This window comes from Macaca mulatta, chromosome 9, assembly GCF_049350105.2.
Source record: "Macaca mulatta isolate MMU2019108-1 chromosome 9, T2T-MMU8v2.0, whole genome shotgun sequence".
Classification (NCBI taxonomy): Eukaryota; Metazoa; Chordata; class Mammalia; order Primates; family Cercopithecidae; genus Macaca; species Macaca mulatta.
In genome coordinates this window covers 70,124,352-70,142,906 of record NC_133414.1, presented here as the reverse complement: position 1 = coordinate 70,142,906, position 18,555 = coordinate 70,124,352, and the positions used below count along the sequence as shown (strand labels likewise).

Here is an 18,555-nt window from a genome sequence, read left to right as displayed (position 1 = left end):
CTGTAATCTCAGCTAATTGGGAAGCTGAGGCAGAAGAATCGCCTGAACCCAGGAAGCACAGGTTGCAGTGAGCCAAGACCATACCACTGCACTCCAGCCTGGGCAACAAGGGGAAACTCCATCTCAAAACAATAAATAAATAAATAAATATTTTGAAATTTGTGTTACATTATTTGTAATATATCAAAAAATGTGTCCACACTGTATGATGGAAGAATGAGAAAAATATAAGAAAAAAGTCTTAAAGTTATAGATGAAAATACGACATGAAGACATGCTTATATCTACACAAAACTGAGAGTGGACAGCTGCTATAATAATTATACCTAAGTTATATTCCAACAAAAATAATCACAGATGGTTGTTTAGCCCAAGTTTCTAAAAACATTAACTTTTGAAAATCAGTGTTCACTTTGCTGCTGACACAGTGCACGTCATGTCAGATTTTCAAAGCTAAAAAGAATTTGCATAACAAAGTCTTTTTGGAATTATGATTAAAACCGTGAGAATTGAATTTAGTTAAAAACACAACACAGGCCGGGCGCGGTGGCTCATGCCTGTAATCCTAGCACTTTGGGAGGCTGAGGCGGGCAGATCACCAGGTCAAGTGATCGAGACCATCCTGGCCAACATGGTGAAATCCCGTCTCTACTAAAAATACAAAAATTGGCTGGGCATGATGGTGTGTGCCTGTATTCCCAGCTACTAGGGAGGCTGAGGCAGGAGAATCACTTGAACCTGGGAGGCGGAAGTTGCAGTGAGCGGAGATCGCACCACTACACTCCAGCCTGGCGGCGACAGAGCAAAACTCCGTCTAAAAAAAGAAAAAAGAAACACCAAATAACCAATCACAAAAGTTCACCTTCATATTTTAGAGCATTGCACCTAAAGCAATCAGTAGCAACCTTGGAAATCTACATGGAAAGCAATATAAACGTTCTGGAATGTATGGCTACCACCACAAAAGGCACACATACTATTTCACAAGCACTAGAGAGTGGGGGAGAAAATAAATTCAAAATGTAATTCAGACCAATCCACACACCAAGACTCAGTTTTGTGCAAATAAAACCTCTCTGGAAAGCAGCCTTTGACCTCTGTAGCACTTTTGTCTCCAGCCTCACAGTGGAGGTGAGTACAGCCTGGGCTCCTGGGAGGGATGCACTGTCCCTGAGGAGCCCCCGTCCGAATTGGAGTAGGAGCTCTGCGCACAGTGGTTAAAGATGTGGATCAAATGCACAAGAAGGATAAAGGCCATCTTGTCATTGACCAGGAATTCATCCCCTCTTGGGCACTCTTGTCACACCTGACAACTATCTGGTTGCAGGTTATCAGTAGTGGGCTCCTACCTAGATTAGGTCCAATGGGGCCAGTAAGAGCTTAGGTTCTGACAGTCCATGGCCATGAGCAAGGGTGAAAGTAGAAAATGCAATGAGGAAAATGTATCCAGGCCTTCAAAGGTGAGGTAGCGAAAGAGAGTTTAACTGATCTAAGAAAATGCAGCCAGGTAAATGGGAAAAAATCCAACCAAGATTCTCAACACATTTTCTCCTTCATAGCCTCAAAAGAAACAATAGATTCTTTGATTGGAGGCATTCATGTGGGGTGATTCTGCCTCGATGCAGTGGTTGCTACCCATCACTAGACTTCCAAATCCCTCGCTAAGAATCTGGTGCATGCCGGTCAGAACAAGTATTCTCGTCTCCGTAAAGCGCCCTCTCCTGAGTGTAGTGGAGAGGTTTTATAATGCCAGGGTGAAAACTTTCAAAGTAGAAACCTGTCATTTCTTTATATTTGGACAATCATAAGCACTTTAAGACCCTTTCTGGTTTGGGTAAATCAAAGGTCTGCACAAGACACATTTTACAAAACAAAGGACAATACAGTCCTCATTCACATCCTGGTCTTGTCACTCCTAGTGACTCCTGCATTGCAAACATCCCAGCAGGGTGCAGCCCTTTATTCTCTCATCTGGGGGGCTTCTTGGGCTCCCATACTCTGATTGGACACAGACTCCCTGGAGGCAGCTCCCAAGAGCAGAAGACACGGATGACTCAGAAGTTCCTAAAAAGTCACCAAACCAGATGACATAAAACTCAGATTACATTCACTTTTGTTTTTTTTGTTTGAGACAAAGGTCTCACTGTCACCCAGGCTGGAGTGCAGTAGGGCGGTCTTGGCCCACTGCAATCTCCACCTCCTGGGCCCAAGCGATCCTCCCATCTCAGCCTCTCCACTAGCTGGGACTACAGGCAGCGCCACCAGGTCCGCCGAATTTTTTTTTTTTTTTTTTAATTTCTGGTAGAGACGGAGTTTCTCTATGATGCCCAGGTTGGTTCCAGACTCCCAGACTCAAGTGATCTGCCCCTCTCGGCCCCCCTCAAAATGTTGGGATTACATGGGTGAGCTGTGTAATTTCACGTCTTGTGACACAGTCCAATGAAAAGGAAGAAATCCCGCGGGACCAGCGTCTACTCACATGGCTGGATTGGTGGTTGGGAAACCCCAGCAGGAGAAGCCAAAAGAGCAGTCACCTCACTCTCAGGGCGCCCTGAGGCGGCCAGGACAGAGGTGGGGCGGCTTAGGGTTGCGGGAGGGAAGGGGAAAGGGATGGGGCGGGATCGAAGTTGGGGAGTGGAGGGGAGGGGAGGGGAGGGAAGGGAAGGAGGAGGAGGAGAAAGGTGTCTGGGAAAGAATCCGGTTCAAACTAAATCCTCAAGCGTTGGTGGGAGGCTCAGCTACAGGTCAGGGGGAAAGTCGATCAGCGGAGCAGCAGGAGGCGCGGGGCAGAAGAGCAGGAGGCTCAGGAGCAGCTGGAGGGAGACCAGGGCTCTGGTTTCCGCCATCCTTTCTCCTGTGGGGCTTTATATTCCCTCTCCACCAATCCCCTGCCTTGGTACGTGGTGCCTCACAGTGGACATTTCAGGTGTCGGCGTGTTCTTCCAACGCCCCCTTCCCCACCTGAGCCCCACAACCGGCATCCCAAGGACAGGTCCTCTCTGGAACCTCTGCAGACCTTCTGATTTCTGGTCTTCCCCAACCCAGCTTCCTGTCCCTGCTTCTGGGCCGCTCCTTCCTTCTTGAGCTCTCAGAGTTCCTCATGGTCAATCCTGGCTGCAAAAGATGATAAATGAATGATGGCAGGAAGGCAGGAAGAACCTCATAGACAAGCAGCGTGGGAGGCTCCACAGCCCCCTCTCAGCAATGCATGTACTAAGCAAGAAAAACCAGTAGGATGTAGAAGGTCCCAATAGTAAGCCATTTCCATCACATCCAGGTAGCCATCCATCCATCATCCTTGTATGTTGGGAATAAGTGTTGGAGATACATTCACTTTAAGCACACACGGTACATTTACAAAATTTAACCCTACTTATTTTGTTGATCAAGCAAATCTCAACCTATTTCAGAGAAATCAAATCACATAGCATGTTTCTGATCGTACAACCGGGCTAGAAGTCAATGATAAAAAGCTAACCACAAATTCTCACATGCTTGGAAATTCAAAGTGCCCTTATAAGTAAGATACGAATATAAGAAATAATCCAAAATGAAACAAGACTGCCTTTGCCTTCAATGATAAGATGATAATATGGCAATAAAATGTCTCCATCTGGCCTGGGAATTCTACTTTGTGGCACAAGGTTGTGTGGTCTTAAATCATCCCTAATCCACCTAGACATTTTAACATCTGAAATGGGGTAATGATGTCACTTATCTATGCCATCTTACTGCCTGTGAGCGTGGACTTTAAATTTTGAACCCTAATGAGGGGAAGAAAACCAAGCTGACTCTCATGATTGACCTCCAGGGGATGTCAATCAGCTTCATCAGCTTCTGTCATCAGCTTCTCTCCTGGGGGATTTGGCCATAATACCCAGAGGGCTTGGCAGCACCAGGAGTGATGGGTGGGGAGTGTCAAGCAGGTGGGCAGGACCCAGGGGCCTGGTGACCAGGAGAGACACCCCAACTGGCCATCAGCTTTCCTGGCCTTGTCCTCAAATGTCCCAAAGGCCTTCTTCTGCCTGATGACACAGAGTGCGACCAAACTCACTCAGTCCTCTGGCAGCCTAAAACCACTGCTCTAAATTCCCTTCACCATTTATGATGACATGAAGTTATTGTAAACAGGAAATATTCTAACACTGTTGTAAATGGAAAGCCAATGCCTTTACCATAAATAAAAAGAAACCCTAAGAAACAAGCAAAACAAAACAAAAACAGGGACAACAAAACAATGGAATTAAATTCTATTTGTGTGCTGTCATCTGCATAAAGAGCCCCGGATTTGAGTTGTCTCGGTTGTAAAAGGAAAGACCAAGTAAGGGAAGTTGAAGTCAGATTAGCCCAAAAGTGAAGGGGAGACCCGTAATGCCCATGAAGTGTTGCGGGGTCACCTTGATTATAGCCCAAGCAGAGAGAGGGAAGGGAAGGGAAGGAGAAGCGAACGGTTTGGGCCCTCCGACAAGAAGTCACTCATGTAGCCCAGGAAACACCTCCTCAAAGCCAGAGTCAAACTCCCTTGTAGGTGGGCCCGTTTTGGTCCCTTGGAGGCTTGACCAGGAGCCCTTGGCAGGATGAGGCACCTTGGTTGTGAGACCAGCTTTGCTGGTGACCAGCTGTGCAACCCTGGGCTGGATTCCTTCTGTACAACTGGAGAGCTAATGGCTGTGTGCAAAGACTGTCAGAAGACAGCAGGAAGTGGTTGAGCAGCTGTGTACCTGAGCATTGTAACCTCCCAGGGGCATCTTTCTTCCCAGAACTGGCACCCTGGCAGGTCCTTGGCCACTAAAGGCAGTGATGATGATAACCACAGCCCCTCTTGTCACCACTGTGCTAAACACAGCACTTCGCAGGTGTCATCTCCTGAGATCCTGAAGTACTATCACTGTCCCCTTGCACAGATGGGGATCTAGGTTCAGAGTGGTTGGGGGGGGGGCGTGTATCCAGGCAGAGAAACAGATCTGGGGGAACTTGATTCTTGGAGGGAACATTAAGAGAAGGGGAAACTGGGGCTGGAGACTCCCCAGGAAAATGGAGCCACAGTGATGCTTTGCCCAGGACCCAGCGTTGCCCTGGTCAGCCCTGCTCAGATGAGGCCCAACCAGGTGGCTGTGTTCCCAGCCCAGTGCCTCCACCTGTGAGTGAGCGTCAGTCATTGCGGTGATGATGGCGATATAGAATGTTCCTCATAGCATTATTGTGAGGCAGAGAGCACCAGCCCACTCAGGTACAGGGCATGGTCCTGGGGGCGCATCTGTCTTTCTCTCTTGACCTCTAGATCTACTAAGCACCATGCAACACCCCACTCTAAGCATACCCAGACAGGCTCCCCGGCCCAACCTTGTGCCCCTGTTCCCAGAGTCACCCAACCCTGGCCTCTCTCTGGCATCTCAGGGCCCAGGCACAGCCCTTCTGTAGGCCCTGGAAGGGGCACATACCCAGCCCTGGGTTTGAAACCTGGAAAATACCTTCTTCCAAGAGAGCTCAGAAGGGCCAGGTCATGCCTGGGTCTGTTCTCTCCACTGGCCCCAGGAGTGCCCTCCGGAGTGCCACCTCTGGTTGTACTGTGGGCTGGGGTCTGGGAGTGTGTGCATGTTTGGGTGTGTAAATCTGCATGTAAGCGTCTGTGCGTCTGAGTGCCTGTGTCTGTGATTATGTCTCTGTGTCGCTGTCTCTGGATGGCTCTGTGTTTTTCTCTATCTTTGTGTGCATTTGGGTGTCCTTTTTTCTTGAGTATGTGTTGGTTGTGCAAATCTGTGTTTGTGTTTCTGATTGTGTAATGTGTGTGTCTCTGGCGTGTGTGCCCCCTGTGGGAGTGCCGGTGTATGTCTGGCTTCTGTGTCTTTATGTGTTGAGGTGTGTGTATGTGAATTTGCTTCTCCTTTGGGTGTCCCTGATTGTGTATTTGTGTGTTTATGTTTCTTGTAGTGTCTGTGTTCTATGTCTGATTCTCTGCCTGTAGGTCTGTGCCAGTTCGTGTGTGTCTGCATGTGTGGGTGTGCACGTGAGTGTCCATTGTGTGTAGAGTCAGCCCTGTGGGGCTGTGTCTCATGGTTCTGTGTGTGTATCTGTGTCCTCCTGGTGTATGTGTGTGTACCTGTCCGTGAGCCATACACCTGAGTGCCCAGGTGAAGCTGGGGCGGTTCTGTGCCTCTGTGCCTCTGTGCTTGTGGTATCTGTTTATTTCCCTGTGAGTTCCTGGGTTTGTGCACCTCGGAAGTTGGCAGTCACAGAGAGGCCTCTGCAATGCTGACCTCCAGAGGTGGGTGAGAAGTGGACAGTATGTGCTTCTCTCATCCCCAGGCTGGGCCTTTTCTGCCCCCTGCTTTTCTGAGCCTCTGGTGGCCCCCTGGTGGTCCCCCTTAGGTCCCAAGGAGGGATGGCATGAAAGAGTCAGGTCACAGGACTGTGACCAGGGGTGTGAGAAGGACTCTGGGTGCCCGGAAAGGGTTATGTTGAAAGAAGGAAGATTGTCTGTGGTGGGGGGATTCTGGGTTGGAGGGAACCTGGGCCTTGGGAGGGTGAATGAGTGGGGTCCTCTAGGAAGGGCTCAGGGACAGAGCTCCTGGGTCACTGGGAAGTTCTGATGTGTAGGTGCCTACAGGGGATAGCTAGGGGCAGGGCTCCTAGGCCCCGGGCAGGGCTAGAAGAGTGCTGGGTGCCCAGAGGCTGGGGCCCTCACTCACACATGCCAGGTTTAGGTTGGGGCACATGTGCACATGGGCATTATTGGGGGACACGAAGGACCATTGGGTGGGGGAGGCAGAGGTGGTCTGGCAGGCAAGTATAGTCCTCAAGCCAAGGCTGACCACCCTGGACATCTGGCTGCCCCGGCCTTCCGGGGACCTCGCTCCAGGGCACAGGCAGGTGCCTAGAGCCACATGGGGCGCACCTCCTGGACCCCTGTGTCCCGGCCATTGAAGGGTGCTTAGGGCTACCCTGAGAAGCTGGTGCCAGGAGGGAGAATCTGGTCCCAAGATATTTCAGGTTGTGGATTAGGGAGAATTACAGGGGGAGGGCATTTAACACAGGTTCATTCCCAGAATAAATGCTCCACACAGGGTATTGTCGAAATTAGTATTTTATTACCTGCAACTCCAATCTGAGTACTCACCTGGGAAATTCTAAAGACACAGAGAGGACTTGGAGGAAGCAGAGTAACTGAATGCAATTTAAAAGAACAAAAACAGGCCGAGTGCGGTGGTTCACTCCTGAAATCCCAGCATTTTGGAAGGCCGAGGCGGGTGGATCACCTGAGGCCAGGAGTTCAAGACCAGCCGGGCCAACATGGTGAAACTCTATTTCTACTAAAAATACAACAATTAGCTGGGCTTGGTGATGGGCACCTGTAGTCCCAGCTACTCAGGAGGCTGAGATGGGAGAAGGGCTTGAACCCGGGAGGCGGAGGTTGCAGGGAGCCAAGATTGTGCCACTGCACTCTAGGCTGGGTAACAAGAATGAAACTCTGTCTCAAAAAAAAAAAAAAAAAAAAGAAAAGAAAAGAAAAGAAAAAGAAAAAGAAAAACATTGGAAATGTGGCACACTCCTGATACTTTTCTAAATCAACCCTCTCAATGTCCCATCATCACCCCGCCCTAGTGGGGAGACTGAAGTGGCCAGGGATTTGCCCAAGGTGCACAGTGGGTTCCAAGTTCACTGCTGATTACATCTGACCAAGCTCCTTTTCCGAAGTTCACCTTGTTTAATCTTTCCAGTGACGGTTTTCAGCAGCTCCAGGATAAACTCCACCTGGTTAAGTATAAGGGAAATCCACAGTGACTTAGTCCTGTTGTCATATCCTACCAATTCCCCACCCTCCTCCTCTGCCCCTCTACAGTCTCCCACACAGGCTGACACCATATGGTGGCCTTAATGGAAGCCACCGAGTGTGTCAGGTTCTCCCCTTGGCCCTCTGAAGGTGGATGTAGCCATGTGATGTGACTCAGGAGCTGTGAGTGGAAGTGAAGCGTGTCACCTCAAAACAGAAGAGTTGGGAACCATTGAGACTGGCCACCCTCTCCTCCATCTCTTAGAGCAGTTGACAGGTTCCTCATGGAGGCTGCTCCTTTATCCTGTTGGTGGATGAGGGGATGTGAAGCACAAGGCCCAGCAGAGCCATGGTGGACGTGCAGCATGAGCAGGATAAGAACCTTCAGTGTTGTAAATTTCCATTGTCTGGGGCTGTTTGTTACTTACAGTGATATCTAGCCCATCGCAGCAGGCATGAACCATCTATTTCATGCTCTGTAAAGCAGACTAGCCTATCCTCCAAACATGACTGGTTGTCAGACACACGTAGGTTTCAGTTTCAGCTCTTCCTCTTATTGACTGCAACCTCGGGCATTTGACTTTGAGTCTCTGAGCCTCAGTTTTGTTTTTGTAAAATGGTTTGCTGTGCTATCTCAGGTTGAGGAGAGGATTTAATGAAATGAAAATGCATGTAAAGCATTGAGCCCAGGGCCTGGCATACACAGTGAGTACTCAATCAATGTTAGCCATGTAGCTTCATAATGTGTATTGACTGTCGGTACTCAGACAATGTAGCAAAGTATTACAAAGAAGGAAGTGCTAACTTTTTGGCGTATGTATCTCTTTGCACTTTATTGTCAAACAGACAGGATAATGCCATGTATACTTTTTCATAGTATTTTTTTCTCTTAGTATGTGTTGAGATATATGTTAAATATAAAAGAACTAAGTCATTATTTTAAATTGTAGGATTATATTCAATTTTATGAAAAGTTTATTTCTCTATTGTTTGACTTTTTGTAGGTTGCACAAGGCATTGAATTAAAATAAACATATCAGAATGCATTGCATTTATAAAGATAAATACCATTCTATTAATTTTTGTTTGTTATATGTATGTATATATATTTTGAGTTGCAAAACAAAACGTATTTCTTCCTATGAATCATGTTAGAAAAAGTTTGGAAGCTGCTGATTTGGATGTCTTTTTAAATTTTTACAGAATTATAAATAACCTTTTTAAAAATATCCTTGGGCACTTGACTGATTTTTGTCTTTAGGTTAATATGCCAGCAATGATTCCTTTTGGGTTTCTGACACAAGATAGCGATTTCCATCCAAATAAATCAACTATGCCATCCCATCCCTAAACCAAATTCCTTCTTCTGCAGAAGAAAAAGCCAGTTCTGTGACTGCCTAAGCTTCCTCCTGCACGGCCACCCTATGAGACATGGGGCAGGAGCACTGGGAGCTGTTCAGGGGCACCAGACCCCTTCCATCTGCCCTCACTCACCTTCCTTGGGGACTTGCATGAGACTGTCACTGACTTTACATGCTGCTGCAACTCCTTGGTCAGCTGGTCCTTGTCACGGGACAGAAACTGTGGTGTCAGGACAATAAACACCTTCACTACCTGCAGAACAAGGGCAGAGGCTTACAGTGAGTGTCAACCTCACTGTAAGAGGGGTCGTGAGAATTCTGCCTACCACAGTTACATTATAATTAAAAACTTCTATTCTTCAAATGACACTATAAGGAAGTAAAAGGGCAAGCTACAGAATGGGATGTAATATTTACAATACACATAATTGATAAGGGAGCTGTTTCTACAATACACATTTAATTTACTTATTTAGAGAGGATGTCTGCCTCTGTCACTCATGCTGGACTGCAGTCGTGCAATCATAGCTCATTGCGGCTTTCACCTCCTAGGCTCAAGTGATCCTCCAACCTCAGCCTCCCAAGTAGCTGGGACTACAGGCACATGACACCATGCTCAGCTAATTTTTATGTTTTTTGTAGAGACTTGGGTCCCACTATGTTTCCCAGGCTGGTCTCGGACTCCTGGATTCAAATAATCCTCTCGCCTCAGCCTCCCAAAATGCTGGGATTACAGGTATGAGCCACTGCGTCTGGCAAAGAATATATATTTTAAATCTTACACATTAATAAGAAAAAGATAACAATAGAAAGAGAGACAAATGAAATACATATTTTCTCAGAAAAAAACCTCAAAATATCAACAAAGGTATGAACACATGTGTATTTTTTTTCTTTTTTTTTTTATTTTTCTGAGACGGAGTCTTGCTCTGTGGCCCAGGCTGGAGAGTGCAGTGGCGTGATCTCGACCCACTGCAACCTCCACCTCCTGGGTTCAAGCGATTCTCTTGCCTCAGCCTCCCGAGTAGCTGAGATTACAGGTGTGTGCCACCACACCCAGCTAATTCTTGTACTTTTAGTAGAGACAGGTTTTCACTATGTTGGCCAGGCTGGTCTTGAACTCCTGACCTCAGATGATCCACCCACCTTGGCCTCCCAAAGTGTTGGGATTACAGGCGTGAGCCACTGCACCCGGCCATGTGTATTTTTAACTGTGGAAAAATTGGGTGTCCAGTGCTTGGTCTTCCCTGCTCTGAGAGGCCCAGGTGACTCTGCCACAGCCTGTGTTACTCTGTGACCTGCAGGTACTGGGGGATCCACAGGGAAGACACTGGGACATCCTAGAAGCTGGGAAATCAAAAGAAGAGTGAAGAATGCAACCACACATGGATGGATGGTCTTTTCCATAATACAGTGCCTGCCTCTCAGGCTTCAATTCCAAAGAGAATTATTTACAAGTGAATTTCTGTCTCCCGGGTTGATCATTGTTCCTAACCATCACTTGTTGCCCCTCAAAGGAATTGTCTACATTCCCTATCTCCTCCTTACCCTGTGAAAAAGGGTATGTCAGCTTCTGTAGCCCATTGGGAGGTTGGGAAATCACTGACTCTCCCCTGCCCCAGACATTAATACATCTGTATGCCTTTTCTTCTATTAAAAATAAGTGAAAACTCAGTAAGACACATTTTACCCCACTGTATGAGCAAACCTTTAAAAATCTGACAATTTCAAGCCTTTCCAGTGAATCATAGTGTTACTGGTGGACAATCCCTAGGGGACTGCAGCAACCTCAATTCTTGCCTCCTCAGCAGAAATAATTTGACCAAGGGCATAATAAGGCAGAATGAGAGACCGAGGCAAGTTTTAGAGCAGAAGTGAAAGTTTTTTAAAAACCTAGGCCAGGCTCGGTGGCATATACCTATAATCCTAGCACTTTGGGAGGCTGAGGAGAGCAGATCACATGAGGTCAGGAGATTGAGACCAGTCTGGCCAACATGGTGAAACCCCGTCTCAACTAAAAATAAAAAATAAAAATAAAAATAAATTTTAAAAAATTAGCTGGGTGTGGTGACGGGTGCCTGTAATACCAGCTACTCTTGAGGCTGAAGCAGGAGAATCACTTGAACACGGGAGGCAGAGTTTTCAGTGAGCTGAGATCGCGCCGCTGCACTCCAGCCTGGGTGACAGCGCAAGACTTTCTCTCAAAACAACAACAACAGCAACAAACTTCAGACCGGGAACAAGAGGAAGTAAAGTACACTTGGAAGAGGGCCGGGGCGACTTGAGAGATCAAGTGCACTGTTTGACCTTTGGCTTGGGGTTTTATCTGTTATCCTATATCTGTTGACACAGTTCCAGGGTTTTACATCCCTTCTCCCCTGATTCTTCCCTAGGGGTGGGCTGTCCACATGTGCAGTGGTCTGCTAGCAGTTGGGCGGTGAGCATGCAGTGTGTTTACTGGAGTTGTGAGCATGCTCACTTGAGGCATTCTTCCCCTACCAGGTGAATGTCCCCAGAAGTTAAACTCCACCGTTTTGCCTCTTAATGTGCATGCTTGAGCCCACTCTCCCAACTCCTGAGATCTTATCGGGAAGCTGCTGATCACCAGTTTCAAGTTTTTTCTATTAGGAGACTGCCTTTCCCTGGTGCAGACTGTGACCCATTATTAGAGACAGTTTAACAATCACCTGATGGTTGGTGACATTACTGGTGGGAGGGTGGGGGTTGAGCCCTCTCCTGTCCTGCTCATGCCTAACTAGACAATAGGAACTCACATACTTTTGACATGAGTTTAAATTAGTGCAACATCTTTGGATAACAAATTGTGATGATCTATAAAGTTGGAAATGTACACCCTCTACAATCCAAGAGTTTCATCCCTGGGTATGTAATTGACAGAAATGCATGCATGGCTGGTTATAGTGGCTCATGGCTGTAATCTCAGAACTTTAGGAGTCTGAGGCGAGAGGATTGCTTGATCTCAGGAGTTCGAAACCAGCCTGGGCAACATGGCAAAATCTCACCTCTACAAAAAGATACAAAAATCAGTCAGACATAGTGGTGCGTGCCTGTAGTCTCAGCTACTCAAGAGGCTGAGCGGGGAGGAGCAATTGAACCTAGAAGTCCTAGGCTGCAAGGAGCTGTGACTGTGCCACTGCACCCCTGCCTGGGTGACACAGTAAGACCCTGTCTCAAAAACAAAAACAAGAAAAAGAAGAAGAAATGCATGCACATAGATGTCCAAGCCAGAAAAACAAACAAACTTGGAGACAATGGGAAATAATTTAAATGTCCATCAACAGTAGAATGTTGTAAATAAAATATACAATAATGTGTAGGTAAATTATAGAATATTTTGGCCGGGCGCAGTGGCTCAAGCCTGTAATCCCAGCACTTTGGGAGGCCGAGACAGGCGGATCATGAGGTCAGGAGATCGAGACCATCCTGGCTAACACGGTGAAACCCCGTCTCTACTAAAAAATACAAAAAACTAGCCGGGCGAAGTGGCGGGTGCCTGTAGTCCCAGCTACTCAGGAGGCTGAGGCAGGAGAATGGCGTGAACCCGAGAGGAGGAGCTTGCAGTGAGCTGAGATCCGGCCACCACACTCCAGCCTGGGTGACAGAGCAAGACTCCGTCTCAAAAAAAAAAAAAAAAAAAAAAAAAGAATATTTTGAAAGTAATTACATGGTTCTATTTCCTAAAGTTGGTGGATCCCACAACACAGGTGTTTGTTTCACTCTTCCTTCAAGAAGTCTTTCCAACTCCTCTGTCCCTTCCCTTGACCAGAAGTCAGAGGTGGACAAGCGCTTAAAGATCAGGAACTCACCCCTCGGCTTCACAACCAAGGGGATGAGGTAAGGAGACACGTGTCAGGGCTTCCCTTGACACCCTCCTCTTTGTCTGCATAGGATGCCCTCCTCTTTTCCTTCTCAGTATCCATCTGTCAACATCCTCTTCATCTTCTAAGGCCCTTCCTCTGGATCCTTAGAGATCACCCTGGTCCATCTATCTGTTGAGAAAACTGAAGTTCAGAGAGCTTGAAGGATGAGCTTAAGGCATGCAGTCACTGAGAGGCAGCCTTGGCTCTCTGGAATCTGTGCTCTCTTTATCAGCAACATCCAGGGCTAATTTATGTCTGTAGCCATAGCACACTTGAAGACAGTTACTTATAAACAGGAGGTGCTCAGTAAATGCCACCCCCTCCCTCTGGGTCTTTACTGAGTTTAAACAAGAGCTTTATAAAACTATGGCTACTTTGATGCTGCTAACATAGAAAATGACCGGCAGATGGCAGAATTTAGCTTTCCCAGCTCTCAACTTTGCAATTGCCAGTTTAAGGCGAGAAAAGTTGGTTTTTCTTTTCCATTCTCCAAACTCTGCTTGTTGTCAGTGCCTGCCAAATGCCCGCTGCTCCCATTGGAAGCCTCATGCTACCACCCACCTTGCTGAAAAAGCATCTTGAGCATCTGCAGAAGCTCGGGTTTAAGACCCGGTGGCAGGAGCGGGTACATGGACACCCAATGGGAATATGAACACTTTTTTTTTTTTTGAGATGGAGTCTCAATCTGTCACCTAGGCTGGAGTAGAGTGGCGCAATCTCAGCTCACTGCAACCTCTGCCTCGTGAGTTCAAGAGATTCTTCTGCCTCAGCTCCCTGCGTAGCTGAGATTGCAAGCGCCAGCCACCATGCCTGGCTAATTTTTTGTATTTTGAGTAGAGATGAGGTTTCACCATGTTGGCCAGGCTGGTCTCGAGCTCCCGACCTCAGGTGATCCACCCACCTTGGCCTCCCAAAGTGCTGGGATTACAGGCGTGAGCGACCGTGCCCGGCATGAAAGCTTTTCCTCTCCATAGAGCCCAGTGAAATGCTGATTCCCACCACAGCCCTGGGATACCATGGGCTGCAAATGCATCTTAGGGCTCTGCTTTTTAGCTGGGGAAACACCTTGCCTGGGGAAACAGGCAAGGTGATGAGCTCAAATTCACAACAAGTTCAGATTTTCTGACTTGCAACCCTGTGCACTTTCCTGTGTTAGTTTTCTAAGGTGAAATCTACCCTGAAGGCATGTTCCAACTATATGTGTGGAAAGGAGGTCAGAAAATTTTTTAAAAACCAAACTGCTACATGGTAAGTAATAAAGGAACAGCAGAGAAAAGAGTGTTGGGGCTCAGAGGAGCAGACTACACCATTTTCAGGGCTGGGGTGGGTGAGAAATTACGGAGTCAGAAAAGAACTGTTGAAAACAGGGGAGCTCTCACCCTTAAAAACAGTCAAGATATGCACAAGAAAAGGAGCAATGGTGGAAATTCTAGATCAGGATGGCAAATGTATGGCTTGGGGCTGCTACTCTCTTTCACCTTCCCCTGTTGCCCGGCCTCCATGCCCATGACAGACATCAGTAATCAATCATGGGATTCTTTTCCCTTGAGCTCAGGGCCTGACCAGAATCCACTGTGCACAGTGCTCCTACCAACTCGTAGGAGATGGCACCAGAGGAAGCCTGTTGCTCCTCCTCACCCTGCCCTATTGCCTCCCTGGTGGCCACAATTTATTGTGCATTTACTGTGTGCCAGGAGTTGTGCTGAGCTCTTTACACATACTTTCCATTTAATTCACTTACCACATTCTCAGGAGTTAGGCATCCTTCTGGTTTTACACATAAGAAAAATGGGGCACAGAGGTATTAAAAGCTTCATAATGGCAGTGCCAGGATTCAAACCCAAGCCCACCTGTCTCCAAAGCCCAGCCTGGGAAACTGCTAGATAGGTGGGATAAGCCAGTATGGACGAAGACCTGTGGTTTGGGCCTTGTTTAGGCCTGAAGATCAAGACTAACTAGACCACAGTGGAGCCTGAGGTCCAGAGAACGGAGGACACTAAAGATGCTTTTGTTTGTTCATTCATTCCTCAACACAGGTTTATTAAGTCCCTGCTACATGCCAGACACCTTGTAGATCCTGGGGGGATAGTGGTCAAACAAGAGAGACAGAACACCACACCCTCAATCAGGAGAGACTAACAAGCCAGTCAAATGTGTGATATGTCAGGTGATGTATGTGCTAAGGGGAAAAATGCAGGCTGGGGAGTGGTGGAGAGAGTCACATAGAGCTATATGTGGACTCAGGCCTAGGAGATAAGGGAAGGGATGACTCAGGGGCCTGAGCTTCTTGGAGTGACTGATGTATATGGAGATAAAGGCCCTAAGGAGATGGGTCCTGATGCTCTCAGGGAAAATAATGATGGTGGGGGGAGTCTGTGGTGGGGGAGGAAGGAGGGATTGCCAGGAACAGTTGGAGTTCCAGGGGTCTTCTTCACTGTGACAATGACAATGTGGCTGAGGGAGAGGGAGTCTTACCCAGAATACCCCCAGCTGCTGGGCTCTCTCCTTGCTCTGGAAGATGTGGGATGGAGGCAGAAAGTCCCACTCATGCGTCGTACATTTTTTGAACATCTAATGAAATACATTTCCCCAGGTGCAGTGACTCAAGCCTGTAATCCCAGCACTTTGGGAGGCTGAGGCAGGTGGGTCACCTGAGGTTGGGAGTTTGAGACCAGCCTGGCCAACATGGTGAAACCCCATCTCTACTAAAAATACAAAAATTAGCAGGGCGTGGCCTGTGATCATAGCTACTCGGGAGCCTGAGGCAGGAGAATTGCTTGACTCTGGGAGGCGGAGGTTTCAGTGAGCCAAGATCACTCCACTTCACTCCAGCCTGGGCAACAGAGTGAGAGTCTGTCTCAAAATAAAATAAAATAAAATAAAAATAAAATAAATGCATGACATATTAAAAAAAAAAAAAAAAAGGACCAGGCATGGTGGCTCATGCCTGTAATCCCAGCACTTTTGGAGGCCAAGGCAGGTGGATCACCTGAGGTCAGGAGTTCGAGACTAGCCTGACCTACATGATGAAACCTCATCTGTACTAAAAATATAAAAATTAGCTGGGTGTGGTGGCAGGCGCCCGTAATCCCAGCTACTCAGGAGGCTGAGGCAGGAGAATTGCTTGAACCCAGGAGGCGGAAGTTGCAGTGAGCTGAGATAGTGCCATCGTATGTCAGCCTGGGCGACAAGAGCAAAACTCCGTCTCAAAAACAAACAAACAAACAAATAAATAAATATATATATATATATATAAATTTTATTCCTCTGCCCACTGCCAGTATCCAGCCCCACTGATGAGGTTGGGGTGAGGTGGGAGGTAACTTTTTAGCACCTGGGCCCTTACGTCCAGCAGGACCATGAACAGGGACTTTCTGTGCCAGGAACAGTAGAAAATACGGCAACTGGTGTTTGCCACTATCAACGAGGAACTTGGAGTTTCGCTGAAGGAGGAAGATTGTAACCGCCCAAGGGGTTTACCTTGCCCGCTGCCTCAACAGAGCCGATTGATCAAGGCAGGGAATTGCAGTAGAAAAAGACTAATTCACGCAGAGCCGGCTGTGGGGGAGACTAGAGTCTTATTATCACTCAAATCAGTCTCTTCGAGAATTCAGGGAGCCGAATTTTTAAGCATAACTTGGTGGAGGGAAGCCAGTGAGCCAGGGGTGTTGATTGGTCAGGGATGATATCATAGGGAGTCGAAGCTGTCTTCTTGCACTGAGTCAGCTCCTGGGTAGGGGCCGCAAGATCAGACGAGCCAGTTTCTCTATCTGGGTGGTGCCAGCTGATCCATCAAGTGCAGGGTCTGCAAAATGTCTCAAACAGTGATCTCAGGAGCAGTTGAGGGAGGGTCAGAATCTTGCAGCCTCCAGCTGCGTGACTCCTAAACCATAATTTCTAATCCTGTGCCTAATGTTAGTCTGGTCCCCAGACAAGAAGGAAGTTTGCTTTGGGAAAGGGCTGTTACTATCTTTGTTTAAACTATAACTACAAACTAAGTTTCTCCCAAAGTTAGTTCAGCCTATGCCCAGGAATGAACAAAGACAGCTTGGAGGTTAGAAGCAAGATGGAGTTGGTTAAGTTAGCTTTCTTTCACGGTCTCAGTCCTAATTTTGCAAAGGTGATGGCGGTTTCAAAATGACTCTCCATGAGTTTGTAAAATAATCCAGGATGCCTGTTGTTCATAGCACATAGCCTACTGTGTGTCTAAGCTGATAATCGGCTGGATTTTGGGGAGAGAAAAATGCCGAAAGAAAATGGCCTTGCCCTGCTAGAGAGTCTTCAAGTCTCCCTTTGGGTGCATAAGCAATATGGAAGGGAATGGAGAAGGAAGAGAAAGAAAAGTCACCCTGCATAATTGGGACAGGGTTGGGAACTCTTGCGGCCAATTCTTTCATGCTGCCTAGCCCCACCTGCCCTGGAGACTTCTGCTGCTTAACGGAGGCTTTCTTGTGGCTGCCCTGGAACTATGAATGGGCCTGCCTTGGATAATTTTCCCTCCAGGCACTCTCTACCTGGGGTCTGTGAACACCCTAGAAGTAGTATCCACCGTGAATTGTGTGAATAATTACACATACGTGCACACACATGAATATATGGACCCATGCATATGTGTTCACAGCGTTCTTCAAATGCCCCATAATATCTATGCCAGTTACAACTTATGACTTCTCAACTCCATATTTACCCACTAATAGCTGCTCTGTGACAATGGACAGGATTTCCATGAGCATTTCTCCTCTACGGTGAGCTTAACGTGATGCTTTCTCAGTGGAGGGTGCTGAGAGAACAGTGCAGGTGAAAGGAGCTTCTCTTCCTGGGTCTGGCTGCTGTGAGGAGATCCAGTGGTGCTCTGCTCCAGCCATGTGCCCAGAAGGTCCCAGGCAACTAGTCTTGGCCTGGTATGGTGATCACCCACTTAGTATCCTCCCAACACAGGCACCTTGCAATCCATGCCTTCTGTCCATACTGGAGACCCAATCATTCTACATGCTCATACACTCAACCCAGCAGTATGGACATGGGCTGTGGAGGTTTGTTTCCTGCTTGTCCAATAATTGCAACCAGCTCTAGACCACGCAACCCAGCAAATCTCTCTGCCATGTAGGGGGATGCAATGATACCTTCTCCAACAATATCTGATCTCCAGCCTGGGGAGGGGGCCCCATTCCAAGATTGTCCTTCTTGGATACTCTTCCCCACTTGTAGGGAGAGTAGCCCTATAAGGTTCTCTTTACATCATATAGTTGCTCATTTATCATAGCTGAATAATTCTTTATATTAAACTTCCATTGCATAAACCACCTGTGGTTTCTATCTGTTGATTGGAACCAGGCTGATACAGTACTTGTGGCCCCCAAAATATTAAGATCCGCCATACCTAGTCCCAGGTAAAACAAAAATATAAAACTCTCAGCTCATTGCCTAGTACATAGAACACAATCCATCTAAGTAACTGTTGCTACCATGTGTTGAAGATGGAGGTCGCATAGGGTTGCCGCATAGGGTAGGCAGCTCTGCAGGATCGCCTTAGATGTTCCAT

The 18,555-nt window shown here is 47.4% G+C and overlaps 1 pseudogene across 1 annotated transcript in view; it reads right to left on the bottom strand.

Moving 5' to 3' along the window:
• Nucleotides 1-18,555, bottom strand: part of LOC144331438 (nuclear pore complex-interacting protein family member B6-like) — a 24,064-nt pseudogene extending 5,509 nt beyond the window's left edge. The window contains exons 1-5 of the transcript XR_013398514.1: nucleotides 18,479-18,555; nucleotides 14,029-14,083; nucleotides 9,266-9,385; nucleotides 7,701-7,752; nucleotides 7,118-7,127 (exon numbers count right to left, since the gene is read on the bottom strand). The product of XR_013398514.1 is annotated as a nuclear pore complex-interacting protein family member B6-like (transcript). The remainder of the gene's footprint in view (nucleotides 1-7,117; nucleotides 7,128-7,700; nucleotides 7,753-9,265; nucleotides 9,386-14,028; nucleotides 14,084-18,478) is intronic.